Source organism: Myotis myotis, unplaced genomic scaffold (assembly GCF_014108235.1).
Source record: "Myotis myotis isolate mMyoMyo1 unplaced genomic scaffold, mMyoMyo1.p scaffold_m19_p_19, whole genome shotgun sequence".
NCBI classification, from domain to species: domain Eukaryota; kingdom Metazoa; phylum Chordata; class Mammalia; order Chiroptera; family Vespertilionidae; genus Myotis; species Myotis myotis.
In genome coordinates, this window is record NW_023416323.1 from 4787254 (window position 1) to 4809369 (window position 22116).

Sequence of the window (22116 nt, forward strand, 5' to 3'; positions counted from 1 at the left end):
GATCTGCTATGACTCCCAATCTCTAGTGCAGGACAATGTAAGACACTGCTTCTGATTGGCCCTGAGTACACTGTTTGGGGCTATCGGCAATCCACAGCTTGTGGCTCCCTCTGCTGGAGCTGGATGCCTTTGGAAAGGACCAAGATGTGCACCAGGCTCTGCTTTTCCCAGCCCTGGGCCCACCAGGAGATCAGGCAAAGACTCAAAGCCTCCAGAGATTCGCCTTGGCCTGCAATCTTGATTGGCCTTTGGCTATGGGCCACAGTGTAGGACAAGAATGCTTCCAACAGGGTATGGCGACTGCCTTTTCCCAAGTCCAAAACCACCTGGTTAGCAAAGTTCTGTAGGAGAAAGATCCACAGCGTGAGGGAATGACTCAGCACAGGAAACAGGTGACTGTCCTCTGAGCTTCAACCCCAGAGCTCCCAACGCTGGGCTCTTCTCACAGAGCTCTAGTCCACTCTGCCCTCCCTCTGCCAGAGCCCAAGATGAGTGGCTGCACATGAAATTTTGTGTGTTGGTCCTTTAAGAGGGTGCCTGCATTTCCAGCCATCTTTTGCTGGCAGACAACAACCCTGCTGCTTTTCATGGCCAGATGTTATGTGGGCACCATTCTCAGTTCTGAAGCTCTGGGCTGGGGAGCCCAGCTTGGGGATTAGACCCCAGAGTTCTCAGTGGGAACTCTCCACAGCTGTGATACCCCTCTGGATCTTCAGCTGCTGTCTGTGGGAGCCCGGCCACCCCTTTCATGTCTCTGCACTTCCTACCAGTCTCTATGCAATTTCCACTTTTCTTCCTTGGTTATCAGGGTTCTCTCTAGCGATTCTTCAGGGTGTTTTTTTTTTTTTTTCCTGTTATTTTGTTTTTTGTATTTTAGTTGTATTTCCAGTTTGGTCCTGGGAGAGTGGCAGTGTATCTTTCACTTTTTCCGCCACCATTTTTAATATCCTCCATGCCTCCTAGCCAGAGCACAGATCTTTACGGCTGAAGGAGAACACACTGAGGGAGCTGTGGATGAGGTTCCGCAGTGCCTCAACTGACCCAGATTATTTCTTTTTCCTCAATGCACACTTACCCTGGTAAAAGATCATAGTCTCTTTGGGAAGACTAGGAGAAAAATAACTATAAATGTTTGGCAGTGTATTGTGGTCTTTCCTCAAGGGGACCCAGTCTTCCTTTAACTCAATAAAGATATTGGTTCAAGTCTGGAAATTGACTGAGGGGCCACAACACTCTGTTCCTATAATTTAAGTTAGACTCTGTTCACTTGATCTAGAGCTCTTCTGCTTATACAGATCAAGTAAGAATTTCATTTCTAGGATCACTATGATCAACTAACCAGTGCCACTGCTCTCTGTGAGACAGACTATTCTGATTACTACTTTGTTAATTATGGTGACCACAGCCTACCTTGTTTTTGGTGATTACGTGCTGCCTGTTAGCCTCGTTGCATTTAGGTTTCCCTATTCAGTGGCAGCAGTTCCCAGTGTAGTTTCTGACCTTACAGAGAAAAGCCAGCTCTTCAAGAATATTTGGACTCCCTTACAGACGCATACCTCATAGTTATGGGAAAGGTGTATTCTCTGGATTCTCCCAGAGTGGATGAGCACATCTTAAATCAGGGGTGGGGAACCTTTTTTCTGCCAAGGGCCATTTGGATATTTATGACATATCATTCATGGGCCATACAAAATTATCAACTTAAAAATTAGCCTGCTATACTTGGTCAAATATTTAATTAACTTACCCCTAGGGCCAGACCAAATGATTTCACGGGTCTTATACGGTCCAAGGGCTAGATGTTCCCCACTCCTGTCTTAAATGATAAATCAACATCACATTCCAATCTGCCCAAGCCTTTGTATCTCTTCCTCTCTCTCTCTGAATTAATGGTCTATTCCAGTGATGGCGAACCTTTTGAGCTTGGCGTGCCAGCATTTTGAAAAACCCTAACTTAACTCTGGTGCCATTGTCACATATAGAAATTTTTTGATATTTGCAACCATAGTAAAACAAAGATTTATATTTTTATATTTACTTTATATATTTAAATGCCATTTAACAAAGAAAAATCAACCAAAAAAATGAGTTCGTGTGTCACCTCTGACATGCGTGTCATAGGTTCTCCATCACTGGTCTATTCTCTGATGCACAGACTTCCTGGTTCTGTCAGGATAAAGAGATACAGACATAAGATTTAGCAATGAGCCAAGTAGGGGAGGACTTGGGGATATTTTTCTCTGAGAAGGCATTTAGGTGTCCCAGCCCATGGGACCCGAGCCCCAGGTGCTCCTGGAGTGGCTAAGGAGAGTGAGGCAGGTGAGGAGATGCCTGTGGATATGGGCTCTCTGGTCAGCTTGGAGGGTCCACTTTCTGGGGGTGTGAGAAGTGTTTGCGCTGAAGCTTTGGATTTGAAATGAACTCTGGCCCAGGTGACAGCTATCTCAGTGCAAGTAGGTGGGGGATGGAGGATGTGGCTGTCCTTGGAGCCAGTAGTCTCAGATGCTTCCTGGGCTGGGGTAGGGAGAGTGTAGGGTGGCTGGGGCTGCCTTAGTCAAAGGCCTATTGAAAAGTCATCCTCTTTAGATGAGCACAGGAGAATGTCATGGAACCGGGAATAAGGGACTCAGACAAGAAGGGAGACCCCTTTGCGGATGAGGGGAGCCCCTCAGCCTCCCCCATGCAAAGGAAGAGTTAGATAGAGGGGACGCTGGTCTGAAGAAGGGCCCCACAGGTTTTTGGGAACAGAAGGTACCCAAGGATTCATGTTAGAGTTCGCCCAGCCTGGACCCGAGTCATGATGCCCATCATGGCCAGGGAGAAAGATGCTGAGGCTCCTTGGGCATGTTCATATGTAGGGAGAGAGCAAGGAGAAGGAAATATGAATTTATAGGAGACCCACACTTACCCCATTCAAAGAGAACAGCTGTCTCCTCAGCTCACTCTCTCTGGGAGGTGCACACTGGGGCAGATGTAACTTCTCCTGAGGCAGGATCATTTTTCCAGTAAAGGAATGTCTATTATTTTGTCTAAGTATGGTGGTCACTCTCCTCCTAAAATCATCTTTGATACCACGATCAGGGTACTTGAAGACATTTGTGTGTCAAGTGAGTCTAGCAGTTTTTATTTGTGTGTGTGTGTGTGGGGGGGGGGCGGTGGGGCAGGAGGGCGGGGAGCATGAGGTGGGGGTTGTGGTGTGTGACAGACACCACTGTGTGTCCATTGTTGCCTCTGGTGGACATGAGGGAACCTGTACCCTCTGGTAATCTTGACCCAGGCAATTGACCAGGGTTCAGATAAGTGCTGTGGACACGATCCCCTGAGCAGAGATAGGCTCTGACCTTTGCCTGCAGTGACAGTCAGTGCAGGACTCAGCCACCCTGGTCTATCCCACAGCACAGAGCTCTGAGAGAACCAGATGGACCACATTCCCCTGGCCCCACACTTTAAAGTGGATAAAATGGTGAATTTTAGGTCATGTAAATTTTATTTTTTAAAAGCAAAAAATTTAGGAGAGAAACCTACACAGTATCTTGTGTAAAACTTGCACCAATACACCCTGGGAGTCTTTCTAAATGTGCATTTCTTTACACACTCAGCACATCCATAGTAATTAGGTGGTAGCAGAAGCAGTGTCCACCCATTTACCAACCTTTCCTTTCTTTATTCATTCTCTGAACACCTACACCCATTTTCCTGTGCCAGACCCTTGTGTAGGAGCCATGACCCATTGAGAAGCACAACGAGTTCTCCTGCCTGTCTCTCGGGAACTCAGGGATCCATAGGACACATAACATGAGGTGGGTAACTACTCCTGGACATGCCACAGCACGAAGGAGGAGAGTTGGAGGTGGGAGTTCAAAGGGGCCCCATTGTGTCCATCCGTGGAGGTTGCAATGACTTTGGCAAGATGGCTAGTGAGACTGGCTGCAAAGAAGGGAATGGAGCAGGTTCATGGAGAAAGGCAGAGGGCATCCCAGGTGGTGACCATGAGGGCAGATTCAAAGTGGCAAGGGCAAGTCTTTTTTTTTTTTTAATTAAATCTTTATCGTTCAGATTATTACAGTTGTTCCTCTTTCCCCCCCCCCCCCATCGCTCCCCTCCACCCAGTTCCCACCCCACCCTCCGTCCTCACTCCCCACCCACTGTCCTCATCCATAGGTGTACGATTTTTGTCCAGTCTCTTCCTGCACTCCCCCTTCCCCCCCACCCCGAGAATGTCAGTCCACTCCCTTTCTATGCCCCTGATTCTATTATATTCACCAGTTTATTCTGTTCATCAGATTATTTATTCACTTGATTTTTAGATTCACTTGTTGATAGATGTGTGTTTGTTGTTCATAATTTGTATCTTTACCTTTTTCTTCTTCTTCCTCTTCTTAAAGGATTCCTTTCAGCATTTCATATAATACTGGTTTGGTGGTGATGAACTCCTTTAGCTTTTCCTTATCTGTGAAGCTCTTTATCTGACCTTCAATTCTGAATGAAAGCTTTGCTGGGTAAAGTAATCTTGGTTGTAGGTTCTTGCTATTCATCACTTTGAATATTTCTTGCCACTCCCTTCTGGCCTGCATAGTTTCTGTTGAGAAATCAGCTGACAGTCGTATGGATACTCCCTTGTAGGTAACTGACTGTCTTTCTCTTGCTGCTTTTAAGATTCTCTCTTTGTCTTTTGCTCTTGGCATTTTAATTATGATGTGTCTTGGTGTGGTCCTCTTTGGATTCCTTTTGTTTGGGGTTCTCTGTGCTTCTTGGACCTGTAAGTCCATTTCTTTCACCAGGTAGGGGAAGTTTTCTATTATTATTTCTTCAAATAGGTTTTCAATATCTTGCTCTCTCTCTTCTTCTGGCACCCCCATAATTCGGATGTTGGTATGCTTGAAGTTGTCCCAGAGGCTCCTTACACTATCTTCATATTTTTGGATTCTTTTTTCGTTTTGTTTTTCTGGTTGGGTGTTTTTTGCTTCTTTGTATTTCAAATCTTTGACTTGATTCTTGCGATCCTCTAGTCTGCTGTTGGAACTCTGTATAATATTCTTTATTTCTGTCAGTGTATGGTTAATTTCTAGTTGGTCCTTTTTCATAACATCGAGGGTCTCACTAGACTTATTGAGGGTCTCACTAAATTTATCGGCGGTTTCTAGAAAATTCTTGAAAAACCTTATAAGTGTGGTTTTGAACTCTATATCCAGTAGTTTGCTTTCCTCCATTTTTGTCATTTGTGACCTGTTTCTTTGTCTCCGCATTTTTTATGCTTCCCTGTGTTGATAGAGTGGCTTTCTGTGCTAAGTGTCCTATAGGGCCCAGTGGCTCAGCCTCCTCAATTACCTGAGGTGGGCACTCTTGGTGCACCCCTTTGTGGGCTTTGTGCACAGTCTTGTTGTAGTTAAGCCTTGATTGTTGTAGGTATCACTGGGAGGATTTGACCTCCAGGCCATTTGGCTGTGAGAATCAGCTGTGTCTATGGTGGGAGAACTTTTGTGCTGGAGACACCCTTCTGGGGCAAGACTTGCTTCAGTGGGGCTTTGGTGCTCACCGAGTCTGCCCCCTGAGTGTGTCCCTTATGGATCTGAGGAGTTGTAATCTGGATGGTCCCACTCTGACCACTGGGTACACTGGCTCTTGGATCTCTAAGGAGGTGCTAATTTAGCCTCTGCCTGAGGCTACCCAGCAGGAACTATGGAGAGATCTGTAGATTCCTCTTCTTTTTTGGGGGTTTGGAGGTGCCCAGATGAGGCCCAGCTGTGAAGCAATGCAAGGTGCTGTGGGGCCTTGGGCCTTCTTTTGGAAGTTCTAGGTCTGTCTGACCCAGCTGCAGTTTGTTAGGTAATTTTCAGATTGCAAAGGGCCAGGCCTTTCATATGCAAAAGCCTCTGTGCACAGCTTGGGTGGGGCGGGGTCTCAGGGAATCAACAGGGTGTAGCAAACAGCTATGGCTGATCCTCAGTCCTACCCTAAGAGGTCCCGTGTCTCAGTGTCCAGGTAATTGCTGTAAGCACCTCTGAGAGAAAGCCGCCCACGAGTTCCGACTGATGCCAGACAGTCCAGTTTCTCCCCATATGAGCCTGGGTCCCCAGAGACTCGCCCAGAACTGGAGTTCAGAGCAGTCGGGAGCTTGAGACTCCCTCCCGATTGAAAAAGACAACCATGTCCTCAGTTGCCAGCCCTTCCTGTGTGCGCCTACGTACCTCTGCATTTTACTTCTGCACCTCCTCTGAGTCTCAGTGTGCTTTTCTCTTTCCCTCTAGTTGTAGAATTTCCACTCAGCCAGCCTTCCTGTGGTTCTGGATGATGTCCGTTTTGTCTTTTAGTTTTATTTTTGAAGTGGTTGTGCGAGGCAGCAATTTCTGGTGTTTACCTATGCTGCCATCTTGGTTTCTCTCAGCAAGTCTTTTTAAAAAAATACATTTTTATTCATTTCAAAGAGGAAAGGAGAGGGAGAGAGATATAGAACATCAATGATGAGAGAGAATCATTGATCGGCTGCCTCCTGCATGCCCCACACTGGGGATTGAGCCTGAAACCCAGGCTTGTGTCTTGACCGGGAATTAAGCTGTGACCTATGAACCAGGTTCATAGGTCGACGTTCAACCACTGAGCCATGCTGGCCTGGCAAGGGCAAGTCTTGATGTACCAAGATCATGAGGCTGCAGTGTGTGGACTAGGGATGACAAGGAGCAGGTGAGAGGAAGGTTATGGGGGAGAGAAGATGCAAGAGATGTGGCTTTTCTGAAGAGTTGCTGTGTTTTGTGAGTGCTTTTCCTCCAGAGCCTGGGCTGAAGAGGGCAGGAGGGCTCAGGACACTGGGGGAGGAGCTGAGAAGTTACACCCACCATGTGTCCACCGCCCATGGTTGTGCCTTCCTTGCTCATATTTGTGTGGACAACAGCTGTTCCCATTTTCTGTTTTCTTGGGTCCCTAAATGCATTTGCAGAGGGAGAGAGGCTGGAGCTGTCCATGGTTCCCTGTTTCCAGAGGCAGTGTGAGGACAGCCAGTACTCTCCTGGCAGGACAGGGGTTCTTGTGACTCTCATCCTTTTCTGTTAATATTGTCCTTACTGCAACTGCTTTTCCCCAGAAGTAGGGCTGGGGATGGGATAATTTAGACATAATATTTTCCCTGTGTGCCCCAGGAAAGAATGGACTTCAAGTGTCAGGTGAATTTCTGCTAAGAAAAGATTCCCATGAGCAGAAAAAGAGCAAATGAAGGAAGGGTCCTCTTTATTCAGATCCTTGCCTGGTGATCACGGGTGGGTCACAGACCTGTTCATTTTCCCTGGAAGACTCCTACTCACTAAGGAGAATGCCACATGCCTGGAAATAAAATGTTAAAGATTTATAAGTTTCTCAACTGGGGATGGCACTGTCACCCCTCCCCATATCCCACCCACCACCCATCCCTGCTACTCAGAGCATTTGAAGTGTGTGTGTGTGCGCGCGCATCTATTGTGGGGGGTATTTTGGCTCCATCAGTGACTCAATAGGCCCTCCAGAACTCAGTATGGAGGGAGAGATAAAAAATATGTTATAAGTTCAGGACTAGCTTACCTAACAAGGCACCCAAAATGCCAATGTCTGCTCCAAAGAAGAAACAAATTATTTTTCTTTATAACCCATACTCTCAACTGACAGGATATATTTGCTTAATTGTTTATCTTCTGTCTCCACACTTTTTAGAAAGTGAGATCCAAAAGACAAGTGGCTGCTCTGTTTGCAGCTGTATTTCCTGGCTGTATAACTAGGGAAACCATGAGATTCATGTTTGAAAGTATTTAAAGATGCTTTGGAGAAAAGAGCAGAACATGAAAATGTCCAAAGGACCTCTTAGTTCATTTCTGATCATCTGTATTCTGCCTGAAATATTATTTTGTATTTATTGAAATAGCATTGTGTTGCATATAAGGTCTTTCTCAAATTTTCTCATTCATCATCTCCTATTTTAGATTGAGCCATATACAATATTTAGGTCTAGTTCAGTGGTTCTCAACTGTATTGATTTTTCCTTCCAGACATAGTTGATAACATCTGGAGGTATTTCAGGTTGTCAGAACTGTGGGTGAACTATTGGTACCTACTGGATTGAGGCCAGGGATGTTGTCCAAAGGTGAAAATCCTTATGCAGACCAGTTTTACTCTATGAGTTTTAACAAGATTGAATATGATAGTCTCTATGCTAATAAAGCAAATGGGGTAGGTGAGCCTTCCTGGCAAGGAAGGAGGGGGCAGGAAGGGGATGACAAGGGTTTTGTCCAAAGGGGTCCTGGCTGGCCTCCTGGGTTCACACAGAGGCCTTGAGACTTGAGTCTCCAGAGGGGCCTGGAGGGGCTGGACTTTTGGGTGGTTGTGGGGGCACGAGCAGGTGGGTGTCCTTAGTGGAAAATGGGCCCCATTAGTGGACTCTTCTGTGGACTCAGATCCAACCCGAGGCCCTGGAGTTGAGTCCTCATCCAGCTGAGGATTGGGGCCTGGGCTGGTGTGGTCCCCACAGCAGGGGGTCAGCAGACAAGGATCAAGGAGACAGATACCAGGTTGTGTCGCATCCTCCCTTACAGGAGCGAAGGCTTCTGTTCAGAGGCCTCCCAGGGCAAAAGGAAGGGACCGCCCCATTTCTCATCTGGGGCTTCATCGCCAATGGCCTCCACCTGCTGCCCTCCCTGCTGGGCTCTGGAAGAAGAACGGTTGCTCGTCAAACCTCGGGCTCATTTCTCATTGCCTGAGCGCTCAGCACAGTCTCCCTGCTATTGGGGCCTGGGGGGTCCTCGGATGGTGGAGGCCCTGCTGATCTGGGTACGTGCCCTGAGGACAGGGAGGGGTCCCTCTGCGCTCAGAAAAGCGATCTTGAGGTTCTGGTTCACACTCCGTTCTCAGCGTGGACCAGACCAAACCCTCTGCCTCACATAATCCTCCAGGAATGGGAGAGAAGGGCCCGGTGACGGGATCAGAGCGTGGGAGAGCACCTCCAAGCCTCAGTGTCCGCCACGTGCCCGGAATGGCAGTGCTAGCAGGGCTGCATCTCGGCAGGTGGTTGCTGGGACCAGGTGTGACCGGGTGTCACAGTGGATGCACTGGATACAGCTCGGGCTCTGGCGGGCACAGGCCCCGCATTCCTGCTGTTGCTCCGGATGATAGGTGGCAGGGGTGAGTGCCTTGGAGCAGGGATTCTGCTTCCAGAAAGACCCCAACTGTTTGGATGTGGCCGGAGGAAGTTGCACAGGGTTCCAGTGTGGTTGGCACCGCGGCTGTGGATGGTGCTGAGGGCACACCAGTCCGGTGCCCTCACAGACACAGAGACAGTAGGGCAAAGTGGTGCCCCATAACGTGGTTGCAGGTGGTGGGCACTGGGACAGGGCTCAGGAGTTGCCTCTGGTCTTGTGTTTGATATTTAAAAGGAGAAAGGGTCACTTCTATGGGTCACAACAGTTATAGATAGCCAGCTGCATCCGGATGGTGGGAAGACATACTGACTGAAAGGCAATCCCTTTCTACATGGTGAACATGAAGATACTCCACTGGAATGCTCTTTTACAGACAAAGGAATAACTTTGTTTTACTAGGAACTCTGATGCATATACGTCTAGTTCATTATTAATGTTCTTTTGGGCAGTTGTCCTCTTAAGGAAATGGTGAAAGCCACCTTCATGTTTTATCTGAAGATATTGATTTTATGTAGACACTTCTATGATTTTAAGCTTTCAAAGGTTAAGCTAGAGACCATCTTCTGTGAACACTAATGCAAGTTCTCTCTGTTCATTTCTGTTACTCATCCCTGTACACAGAGTCACATGTTCCCTAAGGGCCAGAAAGCAGCTGGCCACCATAAAAAGGAGAGTGTCCAAATGATGGCAGTCAAGGTGGAGGTCTGTTCAAGGTGGGCGAGGGAGGTTCTCTCAGGACCTGAGGGAGCAGGTGGTGTCAGACTTCCCCAACAACTCCAGATCAGGACCCAGGAGGTGGGAGGGTGAGGACCTCCCTGACCCAGATCCCATTCATGTAGGATGGACCTTGAATGAGCCCAGGTGAGGGAGGGGAGGTGGATCTGAGGAGAAAGCCTTACCTGGAGGTGGAGCTGTGAGATGAGGGCCAGCAGGAGGCACACAGCCTGCTTAGGGCCTGCAGCTGAGTCAGTGCGCCAGAGCGTTTCCTCTGCAGAATCCAGCCTTTTCCCTGCGAACATTCCATTACCTCCCCTTCAGTGCTCCCCGCTGAGGCCTCAGTCCTTCCCCACTCAGTCCTGCATCAGCTCTTTGTCCCCCTCACACTCGGGCAGCCCTGTCTGCCCAACTGCCCAGTCCCCCCAGGGCTGCAGAATAGTCATTGCTGCCCCTGACCCCACCAGTGTGGAGGCCCAGTCCTGCTTTCCTGGTCAGCTGTGGGATCAGGCTCTCAGGCTCCATGTCCTGATTACCATCACCTGCCAGGAGGTGGCAGCAGCTGAACAAAGGAGAGATGCAGGGACAATTGTTATCACCCTGTGTGTCTGCAAGTGGACCTGTGGGGGAGGAACCCAGGGAATGATGGAACTTCCTGCTAATTTAGATGTCAGGAGTGAATATCTTGGGAATTTGACAGAAAGTGCATGGACATTTTCTTATTTTTTGAGGACAAGCTTTTAAGTTTTTGTTTGTCACCATTAACTTCATTCTATCCACTTGGGAGGCATACTGCAAATTCAGCACCTGGTTCAGGGCTGGTGTTGGGATGAGGCAGGGACAGCCAGGCCCAGGCCCCTCTGTATCCATAGGGCTGCAGAGAGATGTGTTCTGTGTTGGGAATAGTGCTCCTTCCTGGACAGCAGTACCCACCCCCCAGTACCCTCCCCACTTTCTGCAGGTGCTGCCCCTTCCCCAGCCCCATCTCAGCCCTCAGAGCAGATTCTGAGTTGACTGCCCAGAGACATCTTTGGTTCCATTCACTCTCTTTGCTCTGCTCCTGTTGCCTGCTTGGTGCTATCCATGACCATGAAGGTTTCCTGAGGGTTGTATGTGTGTGTGTGTGTGATGGGTCTCTGCACACATACGAAGCATCAAGGTAAGGGGACTTGAGAGTCATTGAACAAATATTTATTTATTTATTTATTTATTTATTTATTTATTTATTTATTTATTTATTTTTTAATATATTTTATTGATTTTTCACAGAGAGGAAGGGAGAGGGATAGAGAGCTAGAAACATCGATGAGAGAGAAACATCGATCAGCTGCCTCCTGCACACCCCCCACTGGGGATGTGCCCGCAACCAGGGTACATGCCCTTGACCGGAATCGAACCCGGGACCCTTCAGTCCGCAGGCCGATGCTCTGTTCACTGAGCCAAACCGGTCAGGGCTATTTATTTATTTTAAAACCAGCCAGGGAAGGTTTCCCCTTCTTTTCTTTTCTTTTTTTTTTTAAATATATTTTATTGATTTTTTACAGAGAGGGAGAGGGACAGAGAGCCAGAAACATCGATGAGAGACATCAATCAGCTGCCTCCTGCACGCCCCCAGTGGGGATGTGCCCACAACCAAGATACATGCCCTTGCCCGGAATCAAACCTGGGACCCTTCAGTCCGCAGGCCGACGCTCTATCCACTGAGCCAAACCGATTCGGCACAAATATTTATTTTAAATGCAAGGATTCATGGTGAGGTCTCCTACATCTAACAAAGGTTCATGTTGTAGATGGAATCACTCTTCTCAACCTTCCTTCCTTCCCAAAGTTAGAATGACACCCATCCCTTTGACAGGCCTTGTAGGTTATACCACCAGAGGGCAGCACATCTCCACCACCACCCCATTTACCTCAGGCTTGGCCATGAGAACACGGAGTCCAGGAATCTCCTATCAAAAAACACCTCAGGTAATTCTCAAAAGCACTGAGAGTTTGAGAAACATTTCCCTAAGTAGTGTAATTTAATAGAGAGCCCGAATATAAACCCATGACTTTATAATCAATTAATATTCTATAGCCGTAACCGGTTTGGCTCAGTGGATAGAGCGTCAGCCTGTGGACTGAAGGGTCCCGGGTTCGATTCCAGTCAAGGGCATGTACCTTGGTTGCGGGCACATCCCCAGTGAGGGGTGCGCAGGAGGCGGCTGATCGATGTTTCTCTCTCATCGATGTTTCTAACTCTCTATCCCTCTCCCTTCCTCTCTGTAAAAAATCAATAATAATAAAAAAAAGTCTCGAAAAGAGTGTGTTTAAAAAAAAAAAATTCTACAAAGTAGGCAAGAACATACAATGTTGTAAACATGTATAAACAATAAATGATGCTTGCAAAATTGGATAGATACAGGCAAAAAAATGAAACTAGACCATCTTCTTACACCATACACAAGAATATACTCAAAATGGATCAAGTACTTAAATGTTAGATTAAAAAACATAAAAATCCTAGAAGAAAACATAGGCAGTAAAATCTTGGACATATTTTTTTTCTGATGCATTGCCTTGGGTAAGGGAAACAAAAGAAAAAAAAACAAAGAAATGGGACTACATCAAACTAAAATGTATTTGCACAGCAAAGGAAACCATCAACAACAAAAAAAGACAACCTACTGAATATGAGGACATGTTTACTGATAAATCTGAAAAGGGCTTAATATCCAAAATTTATAAGGAACTTATAAAACTCAACACCAAAAAAACCCAAACAATCCAATCAAGATATGGACAGAGGGCATGAATAGATACTTTTCCAAAGAGAAGACACAGGTGGCCAATGGACATGTGAAAGGATGTCCATTGGACAAATGCAAATTAAAACCACAATGAGATATCACCTGACACCTGTCAGAAAGGCTATCAGCAATAAACACCAAACAAGTGTTGGAGAGGCTGTGGAGAAAAGGGAACCCTGGGACGCTGTTGGTGGGAATGCAGATTGGCGTAGCCACCATCAAAAACATTATGGAGGGCCTTCAAAAAATTAAAAATGAGCCTTGGCCTGTGTGACATGGTTGGTTGGAGCATCGTCCTGTACACCCAAATGTGTTGTATTAGATTCCAGGTTAGAGCGCATACCGAGGTTGCAGCTCAATACCCGGTTTGGGTGCATATGGGAGGGAACCGGTAGATGTTTCTCTCTCACATTGATGCTTCTCTCTCTCTCTCTTTAAAAAGCAATACAATTGATTAACAGAAATTAAGGAGAGGAACCAAGATGGCGGCATAGGTTAACGCCGGAGTTTGCTGCCTTGAACAACTACTTCAAAAGTGAAAATAAAAGACGGAACGGACATCACCCAGAACCACAGGAACGCTGGCTGAGCGGAAGTCCTACAACTAGGAGGAAAGAGAAACGCATACGGTCACTCAGAGGAGGCGCAGTGCTGAAGTCAAATTCTGAGGTGCGGAGTGAGCAGAGCGGGCTGGCGGGGGAGGGCGCGGTTGGCGTTTTCAATTGGGAGGGAGTCGCAGACTCTGAGCTCCAGCTCCGGGCGAGTCTTTAGGGACCCAGACTCAAACGGGAGAAGCGGGACTGTCTGGCTTCGGTCAGAGCGAGTGCAGCTTTCTCTCCGAGGTTTGCAGTGGTTGCTGTGACTCAGAGAGGCAGAGCCCCTGGGGACAGGACTGAGAGCCAACATAACTGCTCTCTCCGGCCCACCCTGTTGATCCTGTGCGACCCACCCCGCCCAAGCCCAGCACAGAGGCATTTGCCGGATAGCCTCAGGCAAAGGCTAGATTAGCACCTCCCTAGAGGACAGAAGTTCTCTCACTGCAGACACAGCTGATTCTCACAGCCACTTGGCCTGGAGGTCAAACCCTCCCTGGTATTAGCTACAACAATCAAGGCTTAACTACAAGACTGCGAACAAAGACCACTAGGGGGTGCACCAAGAAAGCATAAAAAATGCGGAGACAAAGAAACAGGACAAAATTGTCAATGGAAGATATAGAGTTGAGAACCACACTTTTAAGGTCTCTCAAGAACTGTTTAGAAGCCGCCGATAAACTTAATGAGATCTACAAGAAAACTAATGAGACCCTCGATGTTATGATGGGGAACCAACTAGAAATTAAGCATACACGGACTGAAATAACGGATATTATACAGACTCCCGATAGCAGACCAGAGGAGCATAAGAATCAAGTCAATGATTTGAAATGCGAGGAAGCAAAAAACACCCAACCGGAGGGGCGGAATGAAAAAAGAATCCAAAAATGCGAGGATAGTGTAAGGAGTCTCTGGGACAGCTTCAAGCATACCAACATCAGAATTATAGGGGTGCCAGAAGATGAGAGAGAGCAAGATATTGAAAACCTATTTGAAGAAATAATGACAGAAAACTTCCCCCACCTGGTGAAAGAAATGGACTTACAGGTCCAAGAAGCGCGGAGAACCCCAAACAAAAGGAATCCAAAGAGGACCACACCAAGACACATCATAATTAAAATGCCAAGAGCAAAAGACAAAGAGAGAATCTTAAAAGCAGCAAGAGAAAGAAACTCAGTTACCTACAAGGGAATACCCATACGACTGTCAGCTGATTTCTCAACAGAAACTTTGTAGGCCAGAAGGGAGTGGCAAGAAATATTCAAAGTGATGAACACCAAGAACCTACAACCAAGATTACTTTATCCAGCAAAGCTATCATTCAGAACTGAAGGTCAGATAAAGAGCTTCACAGATAAGGAAAAGCTAAAGGAGTTCATCACCACCAAACCAGGATTATATGAAATGCTGAAAGGTATCCTTTAAGAAGAGGAAGAGGAAGAAAAAGGTAAAGATACAAATTATGAACAACAAATATGCATCTATCAACAAGTGAATCTAAGAATCAAGTGAATAAATAATCTGATGAACAGAATGAACTGGTGATTATAATAGAATCAGGGACATAGAAAGGGAATGGACTGACTATTCTTGGGGGGGAAAGGGGTGTGGGAGATTCGGGAAGAGATTGGACAAAAATCGTGCACCTATGGATGAGGACAGTGGGTGGGGAGTGAGGGCGGAGGGTGGGGCGGGAACTGGGAGGAGGGGAGTTATGGGGGGAAAAAAGAGGAACAAATGTAATAATCTGAACAATAAAGATTTAATTTAAAAAAATAAAAAGCAATACAATTTTAAAAAATGTTCACAAGAAATATTAAAAATGAAACCAGGGGGTGGTGTTCCCTCAGCCCAGCCTGCACCCTCTCCAATCCGGGACCATTGGCTCCTAACTGCTCACCTGCCTGTCTGATCGCCCCTTACTGGCCCCCCAACCCCCGCCCCACACAGCCTGCTGTTCAGTCGTGTGGTTGTCCCTCACTAACCCCCCTGCCAGCCTGGTGGCCCCATGCAGCCTTCTATTCGGTTGTTACTGTGACAGCATCCTGGACAATTTGCATATTCCTCTATTATTAGTATAGGTAATTGGACCTATAAACTCTGCAAATCAATGTTTTGCTCATCCCCAGAACTTTTTTACATTGGCGGGAACTACATTCAGTTTCCTGTTAGTTCTGTTCCTCATTTCAGTGAAAATTCTGAGAGCAGATATGACAGATCATATTTCTCCGTTTAAATCCTGGGAGCTTCAGGTTCTGTGTCTTAGCTATACGAGTTATGAGGACATGTGAGGAAACACTGTAAAATGGGAGTGTAGCAGAGAGGCCTGGATGAGACAGCTGTAATGATGATCTAGCCCCACTGCTTGCCTAACAAATGAGAAGTGGGATGCCTGGACCAGCTGAGTGACGGCCCCTGTCAGAACCACGACAGGACTGAAGCCTCACTTTGCATGTGGCCTGTGAAAAGCGAATTGTTAGGAAGAAACCCTTTCAAAGTTTGAATGTCCCTTTGGAGTATAATGATGCATGGAGGTTTTATGTTCCTTCATGGTAAAATTATAGCTTTCCTTCTGTGTGTTCCTGTTCTTTCCAGAGCACGCTGTTTCACCTATTTTTATGCTCCTAAGCTTTCTTCAGTGTTTGATTGCAAATCATCAAAATATATTTTTTTCATTTTATTTATTTATTTTTAGAGGGAGGGAGGGAGGAAGATAGGACGATTGATTTGTTGTTCTGCTTATTTATTCATTGGTTGATTCTTGTGTGTGCCCTGACTGGGGATTGAACCCGAAACCTTGATATATCTGGACAATGCTTTAACCAACTGAGCTACCCAGCCAGGGCCCATAAAAATATTTTTATTAGTAGTACATTCCTGTTCCTTTTTTCTACCTGTGCTTAATCATTCTTTTTGGAATGTCTTCCACTTTTATCTTCCCCTCATAAACATGAGTGATAAAACCTTGGGGATATTAAAAAGTGGGGGGAGAAAGAATGCAGGAAGGTTGGTCTTTGGGAACCTTTTAGACTTGCTAATGTGCAAGATCATTTTAAAAATGGACACATTGGGTCCTGGCCATGTGGCTCAGTTGGTTGGAGCGTCCTGTAAACCTGAAGGTTGCAGGTTCAATTCCCATTCAGGGCACCTACCTACCTAGGTTGCGGGTTCGATCCCCAGTCGGGGTGTGTACGAGAGGCAACAAATTAATGTTTCTCTCTTTCCTTCCCTTCCTCTCTCTAAAATCAATGAACATATCCTTGGGTAAGGATTAAAAAATAAATAAATAATGGACAAAAAAAAAAAAAATGAAACCACCAATGACACAGCAATTCCACTTTTGGGTATATGTTCACAGAAATCCAAAACACTAATAAGAAAGAACATATGCACCTCTATGTTCACTGCAGCATTATTTTCAATAGCCAAGATATGGAAGCAACCCAAGTGCCCATCAGTAGATGAGTGATAAAAAGCAGTGGTATATTCACCACTCACGGGGAGAGGACACCAGGGGCCTCAGTGCCCAGCTTACACTGTTCATCCCTCTCCCTAATGACTTGAGTCCCGGTTTGGTTCCTGTGTCAGGTTCTCCCCTGCGGACCCTGGTGTCTGATGCAGGAGCTTCAGCCTGAGCAAATCTGAAGAGTATTTGAGGGCTGGGTTTGTGGCCATAAAACACTTGCATTCATTTGTCTCAGGTCATGGAAAGTTCACAGAAGCTGAAGCCGTAGCGCGAGCGCCTTCTGGTGGAGTGTCCCTGCTAGAAGAGGAGAGAAAGGGGGCGGGATTGTTAAGAGTTCAGGGCTGACCTTGGAGAAAAAGCACATGTAGGTTCAGAAGCACTGGCACTGAAGATGCAAGAGGAGGGGACTGGAGGTGGACAGGGGCAGGAGAGATGAGAACAGCAGGGAGAGGGGACGCCTGCTGGGACCGCTGGGGGCAGGGCAGGGGCAGAGCTCTCCATCTCCTCAACAGTGATATTTGGGGCCAGTAGTTCTTGTTGGGGCTGTCCTGGGAACTGTAGGGTGATTAGCACTATCCCAAGACCGCTACCCACTAGAGTCCAGTAGAACCCTCCACGCCCCAGTGTGAAGAGCATTTCCTCTGACATCGCCCTGTGTCCTGGGGAGATGGAGAGGAGGTGGTACAATCTCCCCTGGCTGAGAACCACTGACCTACACTGATCTCTAATATCAAGTAACCAAATGGCACCCTGTACCTCTTGGTACGTGAAAAAGAAACAAACATATTTACTATCTAAGAAAAATTAACTTTAATCAACCAAAAGTTGATTTATTATTTGGAGGCATATTTAAAGGTGATTACAGCTCACCAGCTGGAGGCCTGGGAGTATTCAAAGGGTGTAACCACACATTAGACTGACACCACTGGGTTGTTCTGCAGAATCGGGTGAGGAAAATTCTGTAGACACTGAGAAGAGAAAATACATGATAACAAATCGATATGCCATGCCATTTGATAGTCTACTCTGATGTTCTTACCATCTCAAACATCTTAGCAATAAACGCCATCATGTCTATCATTAAGAAGAAGATCTCACTGAGATCATGTGAGGATTTAAATCCTGAACCCAGGCTAGTACTGAAGTCCCCATAGGAAGTGGGAGGAAACAAAGAGTTTTTGTTCCTTCTGGTTGCTGAGCATGACACCGTCACTTTGCCAGTGATCCTCCTCCCTCCACCCCCTGCTCCTGCTCACTTCACCATGAGCACTGCCCACTGCCTGCCCCCGCCCCTCTCCACCTCCCTGGACATGTTTGGCCCTCCTCACACCTTCCACACCTCCATAACCCTCATGGACCACAGGACAAAGCAAAAAGGCAACTCTGTGACTTTATTTGGTTTTGTGAAAGGGTCTGGGAGTTTGTCTGGTCCAGCTAAATAGTCAGTCTCTAAAGGCGAGCAGGAGGCCTGAGAGGATGCCCCAAGCAGGACCTGGACTGGAGGGTTCTGCACCAGCAACCTGGGCCTTCTGTAAGACGTTGAGGGCCTCAGTCACTCTGATGGTCCCAATATAGCGAAAATCTGCTAAAAGTTTGCGATATTAACGAGCACAGCCCATGAGGAGGAAGGTGGTATTGAGAAGCCCTGCAAGGAAGAGAGGGAGGAGTCAGGGACACTTACAAGACTCAGATGCCTGCCCCTCCTTCTAGACACCCCTCACAAACCAAGACAATTGCTCTCCCACCAAAGACTTGGGGCCCAGGCACCTTACTTCTACAAATTCATGTGCCTGATGCATGCAACCCCAGTCTCCCTCTCCAGATCCCACCAGCCTCTTTCAGATGGGAAGGTGCCATATAGCATCAGGCATAGCATAGGCATTTTTGTTGTTGTTGTTGTTAATCCTCAGCCGAGGATATTTTCCCATTGATTTTTAGATTCAGTGGAAGGGAGGAGGGGAGACAGAGAGAGAGAGAGAAACATCCATGTGAGGGAGACACATTGATTGGTTGCCTCCCAGACCAGGGCTGGGGATAGAGCCTGCAACCCAGGTATGCACCTAGACCGGAATCAAACCCTGGACCCTTCAGTCCTCAGGCCAACGCTCTATCCACTCAGCCAAACCAGCTGGGGCTAGTGTAGGCATTTGATAAAGCTTCTCTCCTCTCACCTTGGGGGCAATATGGCATGGTGAGTTAGCAAACCCCTACTCTTCCCACAGCCACCTAACATGGAGGCCCAGCATGTAGAATCTTTGCTGGCTTGCTCTTCCCTGAGACTTTGCTGCCTCAGGCCATGGGTGTCTGCAGAACAAAGGCTGAGGAGTTAGTCCTGCAGAGCATTGGGGTCCCAGGGAGGGGAGCAAGTGTTCAGGAGAGACTGAGACTCTAACATGGGGATGGGGTGGGGGTGGGGGGTGAAGACCCACCCTAGGAGGACAGAGTCACTGGAGCTGGAGGACAGGGTTGGGGAGGAAGAGGAAGCCATTCTTCCAGACCTGAGTGTGGTCTTGAGAGGCAGGATGGCTTTGGGGAAGAAAGAATAAGATTCTGGAAGACTCAGATGAGTGCCCTTGATCCTAGGATATTGATTTGGAGAGTCCATAGTGGGATGTGCACTTGCTTAGATGGGGGGAAAAGACAGCAAAAACACTTAAAGAAAAAAGGAAGAAAACAGAACATGGGTTGAGGGGTGGGAGTGGCAGTCGTGGTGTGGGGGAGAATGGAACCCTAAAAGAGGTAGCTAGAAATGCAGGGACACTTGTGACTAGAGGCTCAGGAGCCTGCGGTTTAGGACTTGGTGGCCTCAGGGGAAGGATGGATGGGACCCTGGGAGAGGTGTGAGAGAGAGGGAGACTAGCAGCCACTGGGGACTGGGAGTCCAGAGAGCAAGGGGGTGTGGGAGGGTTTGAGGAATGTTCAGGCTGAAGGCTGGAGAAAAGGTGGGAGGAGATTCTAAGGAGGAAGGAAGTCAGGGTGCCCTGTGTCAGATCTGAGGAGGGTTACAAATTTCCAGAAACTCCAGCCTCGGGGGAGGGTGGGAAAGGTGATCAGGTGGGTATTGGGGGTAGCACAGAGGTTAGAGTCCAGGGATCCATCTCAGTTTCCAGATTGAGGCCAAGGTTTTCAGGGCTCTGACTGGTGTGAGTCTGGTACTGCTCCTTCCCTAAGGCTGCTCTGGGTCCCCCAATTTCCACTTCACCAGGAAGCGCCATAGAAATGCAAAATGTCACCTCCCCAGGACCCCAAGGCTTCTGATCCCCAGGCTGCAATTGGGAGTAAATGCACAGGAAGGAGGCACTGAATGAAGGCTGAGGAGCAGCCTGGCAGTGGGTGTTGGGGTTCTTGATAGAAGGGGATAGAGAGGCAGGGTGTCCTTGGAGCTTGCAGAGCCCATGGGAGTGACTCAGGTTGGGGACCAGGACCTTAGATGGCTGCGGTAGACTTGAGGCAGGGTCTTCTTCTGGGGTCAGAGCTACTTGCTCACATACAGTTCATCTCACATAAAGGACCTCCACAGTGTAATGTGCTCTTCACGTGTCCTCTGAGCATGCCCGTTACTGCCTTGTTTTCCCAAAAGGGCTGCTCAGATGCTGAACCAACTAGGATTGAACAGTCTTGTATTCAAAGGAACAACCACAGATCAGTCCACTTTTCAAGACTTCTCACCACCTGGAGCACGTAGCTCACTGCTGGGGTCCAACCCCAGCAGGTCCAGGGGTCCCCAAAGGTGTGGATGGAGTCGGCGAAGAAGGAATGACATGGAGACAGCGTTCAGTTGATCAGCAGCCTAGCCAGGATCTCTAGCCAGGATCTCCAGCCAAGTTCTGGTCTGGATCTCCAGTGACGTTCTGGTGTTTATTGTCTTGTTACATCCGTATTTATACCAGTTGATTTTAATCCTGTCAATTTCTATTGCAAAGGTTAGGGTGTTTCTTATTTCCATTCCAGGGAGTAAAGATTATGTAGCTTAAGCGTGATTGTTTGTAGTTAAAGTGATTAACTATCCACCTGGCACTTAGTTAAGGAGTTTTATCCCCTCCCTGACTTCAGGGAAAAATCCCTACCTGGGGAAACAACCTTTCTCGGAGAGGTGACCTTGGTTAAAACACACAGCGCTAAGGGGAGCAAACATATTAAGAACAGTATGCTATATATGCCAGGTCCCTTGAAACATATGCTGTGCAGATGTTTCTTTCCTGCAGTGACTGTGTCAAGCAGCAAGGATGGACCGGCTTCCGGCAGCTCAAGGCTCCTCCAGCCTCCTGAGGAGGTGCTGACAATACCTTAAGAACGGGAGGATCCAGGCTTCCTGGTACCAGTGACCAAAAAGTTGCCATCTGGAAGCCTTTAGAAGGTTTCTCTGCACCCTATGTATCCCTTCACTGTACCCTCTAGGCCAGCGGTTCTCAACCTGTGGGTCGTGACCCCTTTGGGGTCGAACGACCCTTTCACAGGGGTCACCTAAGACCATTGGAAAACATATATAATTACATATTGTTTTTGTGATTAACCACTATGCTTTAATTATGTTCAATTTGTAACAATGAAATTGGGGGTCACCACAACATGGAGAACTGTATTAAAGGGTTGCGGCATTAGGAAGGTTGAGAACCACTGCTCTAGGCTCTCATTTCTACTCTAGTCCCTTTCCCTGTCCCTCCCTCAGGTCAGGGATTGTCTCCTCACCTCACCCACAGTGTGGACTCAGCCTCCCTGGAGGTTCTCCTAAGAGGCAGGTGTCAGCAAGGTCACTCTTAAGTCCACCACTGCCTGGCCCTGCCTTCCCCCACCCTTACCACTTCTCTAATCCTGGAGCCAGTGCCTGGGCTGGCAGCTGTTCTCTCCCAAAGAGATGCCCTCCCCACCCCCTCTGCATCCAGTGTGTTTTCTCCATCCAGCCCAGCTCCCCTCCAGGGCCCAGGGCACAGACCTAACCACAGAAACAGGCCATAGACTGTATTGAGTTTAAAGAAATTTATTTAATTTTTATGCTCTTATATTCTTTTCCATCTGCCGTATTGGATGGTATGTAATCAGATTGTTGTGGAAGTAATTTTTGAATTACTGATATTTCAGTTAAGTAGTAGGGAGGAAGACAAGTATGAGTAATTGATTATACATATTTAATTTCCTTAAACCATTCTTCTACACGTTGGTTCATGAAGCTCCTTCATCTAAAATAAATATGTGATTTTTTTACAGTGTTAACAATAAAGTGTTTTTCCTTAGCAGTTGCAATCATTTTCATTAGAAACATAAGAATATCTTCAATCATATAAATACTCATCTGCTTTATGTATGTCATTGACTCCTCCTTTAGATACGTTATCAATTCCTCTGGCAAAAATTAGCATCATCTTATCCATGAGAAATGTTGCCAGGTTATGCACTGG